Here is a 10,299-nt window from a genome sequence, read left to right on the forward strand (position 1 = left end):
CATCACTGCTCTAAAGAACCTACACTTCATTAACATAGAACTGGGTAGTGGAAAGAGCCCAGGCTTTTTAGAGTCAAGGTCAGTCATTTGAGGTCAAATGTTGTCTTGCCGTTTATTTCGTGACCTTGAAAGGCACTTAGCTCCCCTATATCTTACTTCCTGATCAGCAAAATGGATAATTATCATCTCATTCAGAGAGCTGCCCTACCAATTAGATGAGCAAAGGACTGACACATAATATATACTCAATATTTCACATTCTGTGTATTATCATGTTCTTGTTATTGTTTGTAAAGGAAAAAAAATTAGACCAGTTTTGCTCTTCCAAGTAAAGGACCATAGATGATGTGATCTACCTAATATAAATAGAACCAGTATTCAGCTTCTTAAGCACAACACTTCAGTTACTGTATTGTAGTGAAGATCTGATTCTTTAAAAAGGCCACTAAATTGATGACTCATCAATTTGTAGTCTAGTGTCATCTCGCCACCCCAAAAATATTTCCTGAAATATTCAAAAATATTCAAGCTTAATTCATTACTACTATCTCTGTATAACAAAACTTCCTAAATTTTTGCAACAAACCCATTTTCAAGTACTATCATGTGTGGTCAAAACACTGACCAAGAGGCATGTATTGTGGAGCACCAGGTTAAGCTTCCACTTGGAATGCCTGCATCCTATATCAGAGTGACAGTTTGAGTCCCAGCTACTCCAATTCCAATCCTGCTCTCTGCTACTGCTCCTGAAAAGCAGATGATGACCCCAGTGCTGAGTCCCTGGCACCCACATGGGAGACCAGAATGGAGTTCCTGGTTCCTGGCTTCAGCCTGGCCCAGCCCTGGCTTTTGTAAGCATAAGGGAAGGGAATCAGTTTGCTTCCTGATAACGTGAGCAATGGAGCAGAACGTAACTAGGGTACATTGGATTATCATTTGATGACCCAGAACATGAGCTGTGGAATCAGACTGCTTGAGTTCAAATCTCTGCAGCTCTTATTAGCTGTGTAACTTATCTGTGCCTCAATTTCTTCACAACAAGATAGCTACAATAATAGTACCAAAGAGACAGGCATTTGTTGCAGCAGTTAAATTGCCACTTGGGATGCCCAAATCTCATATCAAGTCCCAGCTCCTCCACTCCTGATCTACTTTCCTGCTAATGTGCACTCTAGGAGGCAGCAGATGATGCCTCAAGTACTTGAGTCCCTTCTACCCACATGGGAGATTCAGAATGAGTTCTGGGCCCCTCCTGGTTTCAGCTTTGTTCAGTGTGACTATTGCAGACATTTAGAGGGTGAACCAGTAGGCAGGAAGATCTCTTTTTCTGTATCTCTCTCTCTCTCTCTCTCTCTCTCTCTGCCTTTCAAATTAAGAGAAAAGTGAAAAGTACTAAAAATAGTATTAATAGATTATTGTAAGGGACAAATAAATTGATATAGGTAGTATTTGAAATAGTGTCTGGTATATAATATGCACTCTATATATGTCAGATGCCATTATTTCTTTGCCTGATAGGGTTGAAAAAAGCAGTCTGAGGCAATCATATCTGACACATGCAATATGTTACATTAGCACCAAAGACATACCAGATTAGGCAAGATACTTTTAAAACAACTGAGAAAGATGAGCCCCACATAGCCAATTATTATCCTAGGTGCCATGACTGCAGTACACCTATAACATTTTCAGGTTGAATGCCTGTGGTTTCAACCATTCATAAGTTACCTTGAAAATATGTCACCTAGAAACTAGTTGAATTAGAAATGGCACTAGATAGAAGGTGGTGAGTGCTTGGCTGTTGACTCTTTGGTCAAGCACCCCACAACAGCATCTCAAGTTTTTGCTCATTCTCATTAAATATATAGCCTCATTCAAGACTCTGAACATCCTTGTGAGGCAGACATGATCATCCCCAATTTTTAAAAACAGAGAGATGATTACAGGGTATGATAATAGTCACAGACTTGGGGCTAGCAATGGTCTAAGGATGCATCCCTGAATATCTCCCAAGATGGTAGAACTCAAACAATATGCATTCTAAAAAGAATCAAATTGAAAACCCAGGCCCTTTATGTCAAAAACTCAAATTTCTAGTCTAAAACCAACAGTGATGAAGAACCTTTCCCCCAAAGAATCTAACATGCCACAGTGCAGTCTTATTCCACTAACAGAGGAGGCAGGAATGGTCAGGGCACAGCTCTGACTCAGCAATTCAGTTTGGCCTGGGATCCAGCTCCTGCTCTAAGCCTCACAGCCCTATGTTTTAGTCAAGTGACTCAACCAGTGGCAGAAGAGCCAGGCGCCTGTGGCCATGAGTAATGGTAGCACAAAACACATCTGTCTGATCAGAAACTGATGGCGTCAGTTCTGTCAAGACTTACAGTAAAACAATGCTTCTGCGAGGGGAAACAAACATCTATTCACCCAGAAGTCAAGTGATGCCTTTCTTCTTCCCTCTAAACCAGAATGCAAATTTGTGGAATTGTTTGCTAGGTCTTATATATCCCTTCCCCAAAGGTTTCTTGATAAATTTATAAAGATGACTTATTAAGGAATAAACCAAATATATTTATACCTGTAGCTACAAAGTCTAGAAAGTATGAAATTACAAAATGTTTTTATCTTGGCCTTCTTTTATCTCAATCATCAAAGTGATAGGGATGTGTTTTTGTAGGTATGTAAAGAAGTCACCAGAACCAGCACAGAAACACTGTATCACACTTTAGCCAAGACCTCTTTCCAGAAGAGTGATTTTTTCATTTTATTATTTAACATACTTTACTAAGCTATCATTGAGTGCCAAGAACTGTGCCAGGCTATATGCACACAGAATTGAACACACAGTATAAGACCCCAGGGGCTCAGTCTTTTCATCTCCTTTCTATTCCAACCACAGCTGCCTTCCTTCTCTCCTCCCTTGTTTCCTTCAATTATTCCCTCCAGCTCTGCGCCACTTAAGAGTAAGGTCAGATGCTTCTGCCACATTCTGAAAAACCTTAGCACAGGACCCAATAGACACTAATGAAAATTACTATAGTTAGTGACTTAAGAATTGATTATTTGGGGGGCTGGTATTGTGGTGCAGTGGGTTAAGCCACCACCTTTGATGGCAACATCCCATATGGGCACAGGTTCAAATCTCAGCTGCTCCACTTCTGATCCAGTTGCCTGCTATTGTGCCTTGGAAAGCAGTGGAAGATGGCCCAAGTACTTGGGTCCAAGGCCACCCACATGGGAGACCCAGAAGAAGCTCACAGCTCCTGCCTTTAGCCTGGGCCAGTCTCAGCCATTGTGGTCATGTGGGGAGGGAACCAGTGGATGGAAGATTTCTCTCTCTCTTCCCCCTCAAACGTAAATAAATCTTTATAAAAATGAGAATCAAGTATTTAATGAGACAAATAGGCCTTATTATCATAAAAATCACACTTTTATTTTTGCCAACCTACTTTCTCCAAAATAGCTTCAAAGCAGTTCTCTCATCCTGACAATCTCTGGAGATTTTAGCTCAATAAATAAATGAATAAAAACAACTCTCATCTCAATGATCTAGGGCATCACACGTTCCACACAATGGTAGTCAGAGAGATCCTCAAAAAATCATGAGGGGCCACCAGTAAGCTCAAAGCAACAGAAGTAGGAACACGTTCTGACACCTGAGTATCTGCAGGCTTCTATTTGAGCAGACATTAATGGAAAATAACCCAGAATCAGCTTTTTAAGACTGGAAAGAACCTTATCTGATCCAGCTCCCTAACTTTAAAGATAAAAGAAACCAAAGCTCAGGGAGAGGGTGTAACTAAATCCAGATTGCTCAGCTTGTCTTTGACAGATGCAAGGGAAGTCAAGCCACCTGCCTCCCATTGCAGCGCCCATTTGTCTCCCCAGAGCTGCCAAGGGCAGGGTAAATGCCTGCATGCAGCCCTTGAGGCAATGACTACAGGCACTCCCAAGCACTCCACCCCACCACAGGCAGACTTCCTTACCAGTTGCTATTATGGCTTCCTCTTCGCTTGCCTCTGCCTTAAGACAATTTAAGACAGCTCCAGGAACTCTGGAATTCCCTGTGCAAATGAATAGCCCCTGAAAGGCATGCTTGCCTTTCTTCTGTAAAATGGGACTATCTTCAATCCTTTTCATTTTCAATCCTTTTCGTGTGTTTAGAATTCTGAAGAAGGTATTAGCCACCAAGGAATCCCACATTCTTTGATGAAAACTAGAGAAAGATTACAATCGAATATTTACAGAATAACTAAGTGCTAATGTTAAGCCAGGTGTTAGATTTCAGCATTTTATAAAGAATGAATATGATTTTGATCTTTCTGTAACTTTTTTTAATAGAACACTCCTAAGAGCAATAGAGGTAACAAACAATAACAACTGACACTTGATCCTCTTAGTGACTCTGTCAGGGGAAGGAAAAGGAGTCACCTGTCTTGTTCAAGGTCATAGAGTTAATAAAACACACGCTGGAGCAATGACCGTATAGAAGGCCTTCTCCACTTCATGGTGTAAATTAGCTTTCAAATTTTCTGCTCAAACTGTGCACAAGGGGCTGGGATTGTGGTGTAAGGGGCTAAGCAACTGCCTGAAATTCTGGCATCCCATTTGGGTGCTGGTTTGAGTCTGGGTTGCTCCACTTCAAATCCAGCTCCCTGCTAATGTGCCCAGAGAAAGCAGAGGAAGAGGTCCAAGTTTGTGGGCCCCTGCACTCACAAGGGAAATCCCGATAAAGCTCTTAGCTCCCAGCTTTGGCCTGGCCCAGCGCTGGCTATTGCAGCCATTTGGAGAGTGAACCAGAGGTTGGAAGTTCTATCTCTTCCTCTCTGTAACACTTCCTTTCAAATAAACTAAATTGTGCATAACAATACTGAAGATCTACCTTTCTGCTACATTTGAGATATTGAGCTAAGAGTGCAGTTTGACCCTGTAAACTCTGCAGCAGCCCCCACAGCCCTGTTTCTCTCTGCTGGAAACTAAGTGACACAGGGGAATAACAGAGGGTAAACTGGGGTTCACAAGCAACTTATTTTCTACATCAGTTCAAAAACAATCTGAAATGGCTTTTAGCTTGGAAAATTCCTTCAAAACTAAGGCTTGCATTCATCTTTCCTTTTATTGTGATTATTAACTCACATGGATGCAGAGAAAATATTTGGAAGGCTATATCCCAAGTTTGCATTACCTTTGTCTGCTATAGCTGCCTCTATTTTACTTATTATCAATCTGTATTTTTAGGTGTAATGAATATGTAGAGTTCTGATAATAAGAAAACAAAGTGTATTTTTATTTTTAAAATATATTCTTCATTCTGAACAATGGAAAAATTGATTGTTCCCCCCAAGGAGTTTAGAAACTACTTCTGTGAATCAAAAAAATGCAGAGTACTCCCAGCCACAGACCAGAATCTCTGCCCTGCTTCCTCATCTGGGTACTCCCTGCCCCCAAGAAGATAAAACAATTTGTCAGGACACCAGTTTTACTGAAGTATTTTGGGGAAAAACATTTCATATTTAAATCGAATCCATGTATCATGAAATTAAATGAAAAAACATTGTGCAAGTTCTTAAAATATTTTTCAAGTCTGCTGAAGCCAACCTGAACGCCTACTCCCAAGAGCACTTATTCATCTTCTTTCTCATCAGAGGCCTTTCTATGGAGAAATCTAGGAAGCCCTAAAGGAAACAGTACCATCTTATCTTTCTCCTATTCGGAGAAAGCAACAACTTCATGAAAACCAAGTCACTTTTCCTGCTGGTTGAAAAAAGCCAAATTTGTCTTAATCTACTATATCTTTAAAAATTCTTTGTAGAACAGGTGGCAGCAAATGAATCACCAGGGAACTCTGGAAGGCTGCACAGGCACAGCTTACTCTACCTCCCTGACCCTAGGCAGGTAACTGCCCAGCCTGCTGTCCTAAGTTTTGGGGATGGTAGGGCCTGGGCTGCCTCACATTTCTACTGGGTAGCAGACTACTCTGCACAAGGTGTGAATTCATTCATTCCACAAATGTTTATTGAGCCAAGCCTGCAAAAGGCCTCTTAGGGGACAGTGGGACCATTCACAAGCCAACGGTAAGGTCTAACGGATCAGATGCAGACAATCAATCTTTCATTTAGACCCTAAACCACTTCTAGGATAAAGCAAACAGTACCCCCTGCCTCGCCCACGCACTAGAAGCTGGGCGGGATCAGGCAAGTCTTCTGGAATAGCACTGCTACTGAGAGGGGCTAAAGCAGCCACTGACTCCCTGTGGAGTAACTGAAACTCCTGCATCATAAATGACATACACTTCTAAGATGCTTTAACAGTGCTCGAGACCCATGACAGCTCAATAATACTAGTCATGCTTTGCTGTTTTATTCCAGCTCACCCTCACTGGGTGAGCACAAAGAAAGTGGAAAGAACATAATTTTAGAATTGGAAAGCCTGGATTTGAAACCCAGCTATGCATCTTCCTAGCTATGTGCTAAAAGTGATCCTCCCAAGTCTCAGCTTCTCGTTTGTAAAACGCGATGCAGTACATCTCCCTCAGGTGGCTTTGTGAGAACAGAGAACAGTACCTGGCCCCTAGGAAGCTCCCAGTAAGAGTCAACCTTGCCCTGCCCTCTTGCCTGCACCTTCTCATCTCCTTCCTGGTTTCTCTTGATGATTTCACCTGGAACCACACTAAGGGTGAGGAGGGGCAGAAGAATCACAGAGGTGAGGGAAGGGGGAGGGAGGAGGAGGGGAAGAGAAGGAAAAGGAACTTCCGAGGTGCTCCCCAGGAGAAACTCCTCAAAGTCCACAGCTCCATGTGGCCACTCTCCTGCTTCCCGGCTACAGGGGCCACCATCATAGCTGGGATGGCTGCCAAGAAGGGGACAGGAAGCTGGACAGCCGTTTTGAATCCATTCCACCTTCCAGAGTTTGTCCATAGCCTCACGGGACTTCCTCTGCACACCCTGCCAGGCTGTATGGGTCAGCAGTTGACAGGCAATTCAGGCTGTGTTCTACCACGACTTTCACTCCAACCCCGAGCCCAAAGCCCAGGAGGCGGCTGGTCCCAAAGCAGCGCTAAACGCAGATAGGGACTTTTCATGAAGGCAGGAAGAGGAGCCCCTCAGAGTCAATGGGGAGGAGAAAGGGACCGGCTTTAGAGTCCCTGAGTCAGTTGGTTTTCCACTCTGAAAGGCGCCCAGCTCGCAGCCGGACGAGGTCTCGGTAGAGGAAGGGGATTCCAGGACAGATCTGCTTGTTTTCAAAGGAGACGTCTTCAGCACCTTACCCGTCCTTCCCAACACCCCACCTGGAAATTGGTACTGATGCCCTACCGTTCTTCACCTGAGCAATCTGGGGGCGGTAACTCCGCAGCCAGGTCGTGCCCCAAGCCAGCCCCAAGCCTAGGGTCAGTCTTGGAAAGCCCCCAGAAAACGCCACAGCCCAGAAAAACTTACCTAACCTCGCCTCCCAGGACACCCAAGCTGCCCGAGACTCTTGAACAGGTGGGAAACTGAGGAAAGGCGCATGTCGGTTGTCAAAACTCAGTTGACATTTTAGAATTCAGACGACTAAAGGACCTCATCCTACTTCGACCCGTGCATGTAACTGAAGAGGAAAGACAGACCAGAGAAGGAAATAAAGTTGCCCGAGGTAGCACAGCAAATGGGCAGAGAAGGCGAGACTAAGACCCAGGTGCGCTCCTTTGAACGCCGGCCTCGCGGAGTGCCTCGTCTCCTCACCGCCAGCCCCCAGTCCAAACCCGACAGCCCAGGAGCGACGCCTTACCTTCCTCCGGGCTGGCACTGCGAGCCTCCTCTCTGGCGGCGGGACGCTGGCGGCTCGGCCCCGCGGGCTGACTGGCTCGCTCGCTCGCTGCAGACCCAGGGGCCGCCCAGCAGCTGTCAGCGCGGCGCGGCGGGTGCAGGCTCCCCCGGCTGGCCGCAGGCTGCGGGCGGCGGGCGGCGGGCGGTGGGCGGGGCCGTGCCCACCGCGCCGGCCAATAGCGCCGCGCCCCGCCGCGCTGCGCCCCGCCCCTCCTGCCCCGCCCCGCCCCAGCGCCCTGCTCCCTGTGTCACTTCTTTCGCTCTCACAAGGCTTCTTTCTCGAGTGTACCTTGCCCCCGAAACAACCTGTTTGCTGCTCGAAGAAAGAAAGCGACAGCGTTGAGGGGCAGTTGCTTGAACCATCGGGATGTCGACTTCCTCACGTGTAAGATACAAATGTCTCACAGGTGTTGAGAGGATTAAATGAAGTATGCATCGACGGCCCCAGTGCAGTCGTTTCTGGATAAATGGTTAGCGCTGTGCGTGCTGCCGCAGCCTCCCGATGTGTGCGCCCAGACCGTGGGCACGCTCCCGGAAGGCGTTGGTCGCTGGGGAGGCAGGCACCCCCACTAACACAATATTGGACCTCGGCCAATGTGACCAAGTAAACAAAGATGTGGCTAGTCCCCCACACTTCTAAACCTTACGGCCTTCTCCTTTCTCGTCCACTCCTGGACTAGCGTTGTGTATCCAACTAGAGTGGCCCCGGGGCTGTCGTTGGTTCTTCCAAAAGTACAAACTTACAATGCTGACCTCCTCCCCACCAAGAGCCTCAAGCAGGGCTGCTGGCCTGGCTTGCAGGTCCTCCTGGCACCATATGAAGGTGTGCGTTCTGGCTTTCCCCCAGCCTCTGAGAATCTGGCAAGCCTCTTTCCTGGGAAAGCATTTGGTAGGCAAGAGAGGAAGAAGCCACTCGCCTCATCTTTGAAGAGACAACGAAATATTGTGGACAGATACACACACACACACACAGATACACACGGGGGAGGACAATTATGAACGTGATGCCTGTATAGGTCATGGCCGTTGCACCAAGTGTGTGACAGTGAGGCAGAGTTGAAGCTCAGGAGGCAGTAGACAAAAAGGTTAGAGGAATAGATGTACCTGTGTGGCAGAAGGAGGTGGGCTGCTGGTAAATGATTTTTGAGGCGTGCATGACCTCAGGTGCTTTTGAAACCTCACTTTCAATTGTTGGTTGCACCTGCTGTGGTTAGCGTCTTCTTGCCCTCTCTAGCCCTGGAGGGCAGACTCTGGGTCTTGCTCACCTGTGAATGCCTTGCATCACCTGGCATAGAGCTCCAAAGGAACTCAATGCTTTCTACTCCCAGGTTGTTCCTCCTGTGGGAACAAACAGCAATATACCTAAATACTAGGGAAGTCTCAGAATCCTCCCTTCAGGCTCTGGGGCAGGCGGGTAGTGGGGATATTTTGAGGCAGGGTCTTATGGGAGCCTTGACCTCATTCAAAATCTTCTGTCACTCAGAGATCAAAAGCTAGAGTTCTGCTATCAAATGGCCAAGGTCCAAACACTGGCCCAACATTGACCTAAGGTTTTAATAGGACCTTAAGCCAATTACTCAACCTCTCTGCCTCTGTCTACTCATTTGTTAAAGAGACAATAGCTATGCTACTCTCCCAGGCCTACTGTGAAGGCTGAAATGAGAAAATACACACGTCTAGCTCCACAGCTTCACATAGCGAATGCTGAATAAGCCTTGGTTAACATGACAATAGCAGTGGCATGTTCGACTTAATCTTTCAGACACTGCAACACTTCAAAATGCTTTACATATAAGTGACACTTCACAGAATTCTATGCTAATAATGAAGAGAAAGGCAAGACATTAGGGCTAGTGCAGTGCAAGGTTGAACATCCAAACTTTGGTGCATGTCCAGCCTCCACCATTGGACAAGCTGGGTGACTTTAGATAATCATCTAACCTCTGTTAGGGACTGATCTGTAAAATAGTAGTAGTACTAGTACCTGTCCCAAGCAAAGGATATTAGGCTGCAACACACTGGTCCAAGGTAACATCTAAATTAATGTTGTCTAATAGTGTGACAATGCTTGAAAGAGAGTTCTTACAGTTTGGGGAAAGGGACAAGTATCCAAACAGTAATGGATTGGAAAGAGGAAGTATAATACTGGGGTAGGAGGGGGGGAAGCTAAATCTAAATGTACTAGGTTGGGACTGGTTGGTATGGATTGGTGAAAAACGCCTGGGATAGGAGAAGGGAGCTTAGAAATCTGCAGGGAGAGCACAAACCTGAAGGCGTTTTCTAGTTGAGTGTGAGTTACTTAACTATGGATGCCCTGTCTTATTTCCTTTTTTTTTTTTTTTTTTTTTTTTTTGGACAGGCAGAGTGGACAGTGAGAGAGACAGAGAGAAAGGTCTTCCTTTTGCCGTTGGTTCACCCTCTAATGGCCGCCGCGGTAGCGCGCTGCGGCCGGCGCACCGCGCTGTTCCGATGGCAGGAGCCAGGTGCTTATCCT

At 45.9% G+C, this 10,299-nt stretch overlaps 1 protein-coding gene across 12 annotated transcripts in view; it reads right to left on the reverse strand.

Moving 5' to 3' along the window:
* Positions 1-7,865, reverse strand: part of SYTL2 (synaptotagmin like 2) — a 127,245-nt gene extending 119,380 nt beyond the window's left edge. For 11 of the 12 annotated variants that reach the window (XM_062196824.1, XM_062196822.1, XM_062196817.1 and 8 more), the window contains exon 1: positions 7,768-7,865. The gene's annotated coding sequence lies outside the window, so the exon portion shown is untranslated. Of the gene's footprint in view, positions 1-7,436; positions 7,588-7,767 lie in introns of all 12 variants that reach the window. The other variant, XM_062196813.1, reaches the window with a different exon arrangement.
* Positions 7,866-10,299: the final 2,434 nt, after the last annotated feature.

The sequence above is a fragment of the Lepus europaeus genome, chromosome 7 (assembly GCF_033115175.1).
Source record: "Lepus europaeus isolate LE1 chromosome 7, mLepTim1.pri, whole genome shotgun sequence".
NCBI lineage: Eukaryota > Metazoa > Chordata > Mammalia > Lagomorpha > Leporidae > Lepus > Lepus europaeus.